The sequence below is a fragment of the Antedon mediterranea genome, chromosome 6 (assembly GCF_964355755.1).
Source record: "Antedon mediterranea chromosome 6, ecAntMedi1.1, whole genome shotgun sequence".
NCBI lineage: Eukaryota > Metazoa > Echinodermata > Crinoidea > Comatulida > Antedonidae > Antedon > Antedon mediterranea.
In genome coordinates this window covers 26,619,333-26,622,897 of record NC_092675.1, presented here as the reverse complement: position 1 = coordinate 26,622,897, position 3,565 = coordinate 26,619,333, and the positions used below count along the sequence as shown (strand labels likewise).

General features: G+C 31.5%; 1 long non-coding RNA gene across 1 annotated transcript; it reads left to right on the top strand.

Moving 5' to 3' along the window:
* Positions 1-2,038: 2,038 nt before the first annotated feature.
* LOC140052602 (uncharacterized) lies at positions 2,039-2,861 on the top strand. Its single transcript, XR_011845634.1, has 3 exons — positions 2,039-2,073; positions 2,636-2,666; positions 2,778-2,861. It is a non-coding gene; the product is annotated as an uncharacterized lncRNA (long non-coding RNA).
* Positions 2,862-3,565: the final 704 nt, after the last annotated feature.

Sequence of the window (3,565 nt, the reverse complement as noted above, 5' to 3'; positions counted from 1 at the left end):
TAACTAGGCCTTATAAGTACAAATATTCACTTATTAGTGTTTTTTAGATATCCTTTCATTTTCGTTTTTCCATTTTCTCCTAAATCCGATTCTTTGAGTCTTATAACCAATCACAAACGTTGCTTTATCCAAATTCACTACCGGGCTACTGATTCCACAATAAAAGAACAGTGTGACCAGTGAATATCGGTATAACTCAGTAACTGTCGATAACGAGTCGCATATGTGATAATAACTGGTTTTTTTAAAACAAATTAGTTTACAAATTCAGGATACCTAGTTCAAAAGAAAATAATATTGGTGACGACAAAAAGTAAGTTATTATTGTAGATTCCGCCTGGGATTTCTTTTGTATTGACTGATTTAGAAATTGATTTTGTAAATAGACATGCATTAAATGATATTTTTACAGTCAGAATCGGATGTAGAATTTGTTAAATGTGAAGCGCTTTTATTTGAGAATGGGAGCTAGCTCACAAAGGGTCCGCATTACCTTTGAAATATAGGTCTATTATACCTTAACATCGTATATTAAATATATTTAATATAAGATTAAAAAATAACCGCATAATTATGCTGCTGGAATTCGTTTTCACAAATGCTTATCATTAGACTTATTGTTTTTTAGGTCTATCATATTATATTATAGTGTGTACCAATGAAATTGAAGACGTTCAAGTTGATGGAAAAAATGTGTATAATGTCTAATATCTACAGTTACAAGTGTAATCAAAAATAGAAAAGGGATAGATAACAGCTGAATATGAATTGCTGTATCTACTCAATAATTTTAAGGAAACGTTTTTCATCTTTATTCTGTTACCCAATGACCACAATTTATATCAATTTTCCACTTCAGCATGGCTGATTCAAAAGAAAATGAAACTGGTGACGTTGGAACGTAAGTTATTGTTGTAGAGTCCGCCTTAGATTTCTTTTGTATTGACTGATTTAGAAATTGATTTTGTAAATAGATATGCATTAAATTATATTTTTTCAGTCAGAATCGGATCTAGAGTTTTTTTTAATGTGGAGCGCTTTAATTTGAGAATGGGAGCTAGCTCACACAAGGTCCGCATTACCTTTTAAGTATAGGTCTATTAGGCCTATACCTTGAAATCGTATATTAAATAGTTAAAAAATAACTGCATAATTATGCTGCTAGAATTCGTTTTCACTCATGCTTATCATTGGACTTACGGTTTTTTAGGTCTATTATATTATATTATAGTGTGTGTCAATGAAATTAAAGACGGTCAAGTTGATGGAAAAAATGTGTATAATGTCTAATATCTACAGTTACAAGTGTAATCAAAAATAGAAAAGGATAGATAACAGGACTATGAATTGCTGTATCTACTCAATAATTTTAGAGAAACGTTTTTCATCTTTATTCTGTTACCCAATGACCACAATTGATATCAATTTTCCACTTCAGCATGGCTGATTCAAAAGAAAATGAAACTGGTGACGTTGGAACGTAAGTTATTGTTGTAGAGTCCGCCTTAGATTTCTTTTGTATTGACTGATTTAGAAATTGATTTTGTAAATAGATATGCATTAAATTATATTTTTTCAGTCAGAATCGGATCTAGAGTTTTTTTAAAGGTGGAGCGCTTTTATTTGAGAATGGGAGCTAGCTCACACAAGGTCCGCATTACCTTTTAAGTATAGGTCTATTAGGCCTATACCTTGAAATCGTATATTAAATAGTTAAAAAATAACTGCATAATTATGCTGCTAGAATTCGTTTTCACTCATGCTTATCATTGGACTTATGGTTTTTTAGGTCTATTATATTATGTTATAGTGTGTGTTGTCAATGAAATTGAAGACGTTCAAGTTGATGAAAACATTTCGTATAATGTCTAATATCTACATACTATTACAATTACAAGTGTAATCAAAAATAGAAAAAGGATAGATAACAGGACTATGAATTGCTGTATCTACTCAATAATTTTAGAGAAATGTTTTTCATCTTTATTCTGTTACCCAATGACCACAATTTATATCAATTTTCCACTTCAGCAAGGCTGATCCAAAAGAAAATGAAACTGGTGACGTTGGAACGTAAGTTATTGTTGTAGAGTCCGCCTTAGATTTCTTTTGTATTGACTGATTTATAAATTGATTTTGTAAATAGATATGCATTAAATTATATTTTTTCAGTCAGAATCGGATCTAGAGTTTTTTTAAATGTGGAGCGCTTTTATTTGAGAATGGGAGCTAGCTCACACAAGGTCCGCATTACCTTTTAAGTATAGGTCTATTAGGCCTATACCTTGAAATCGTATATTAAATAGTTAAAAAATAACTGCATAATTATGCTGCTAGAATTCGTTTTCACTAATGCTTATCATTGGACTTATGGTTTTTTAGGTCTATTATATTATATTATAGTGTGTGTTGTCAATGAAATTGAAGACGTTCAAGTTAAGTTGATGAAAACATTTCGTATAATGTCCAATATCTACATACTATTACAATTACAAGTGTAATCAAAAATAGAAAAAGGATAGATAACAGGACTATGAATTGCTGTATCTACTCAATAGTTTTAGAGAAACCTGTTTCATCTTTATTCTGTTATCCAATGACCACATATCAATTTTCCACTTTATTTTTATATTAGGCCTAATACAGGAAAGGAGAGACAAACGGAGGTAAGCCTATAAAAAGAAGATCAATGTTAAAATGTAATTGTATTTTCTTTATAAAATAACAATGGAGATGTCGTCTTATGATATAATTCCAGACAAACACGTATCTTTCAGGGTTTAGAATTTCTAAACGATTACGAACATACATCTCAAGGAATTTTACAAGCGATTGGACTACAGCAAACATTAAATATTCTAGTATTTTTTATCAAAACTGATGCATCTGTAGACGCTCTGTACTATTTTACTGCTGTTATAATCGCTGTGTCTATAGTTGCTCAAATTACTTTGGCGTGCGTAGTGGCTGCAAAGATATGGAAGAAAAAGGTCAGAAAGAATAAATCTTGATATTAATAACTAAAAATACGTACAGCGCCGGCAAATAAAATCGAATGTCAATGTTTGTTCACGCTGCTTGCGCATATTAATTGCCGTATAGGTATCCTGGTGGAGCGTCATGAAAACGAAATATTGACGTTCGGATTTGATTTGCCGGCGACGGACCGGAATGCCGTACCGGCACAGGTGTGAAAGACCCTTAACCTTCACAGTTTTATATACAATAATAATTATGATAATTGTGTTACTCCAGGTGTTTGGAAGCATACACTTATTCTCAAATGCCTATCATCATCCATGGAGGAATTATTTAGAACATTTCTCCATGCTCGTATACTATAATGTCATGTCTTCCACGTTCAATTACATTTACTTATTCGATACGATTATATTAATTGTAATAATTTTTGATTACATAGAAATTAAAATCTGATGTCGCTGGAAACTTGGCCTGGCGAGAAAAACTGGAATCACAATCTAAACTAAATGTAGACGCTCTCATGAAACTGCGAGATATTGTTAATAACCAGAATAAACAGAAGAAGCGAGTACAGAACTTGGAT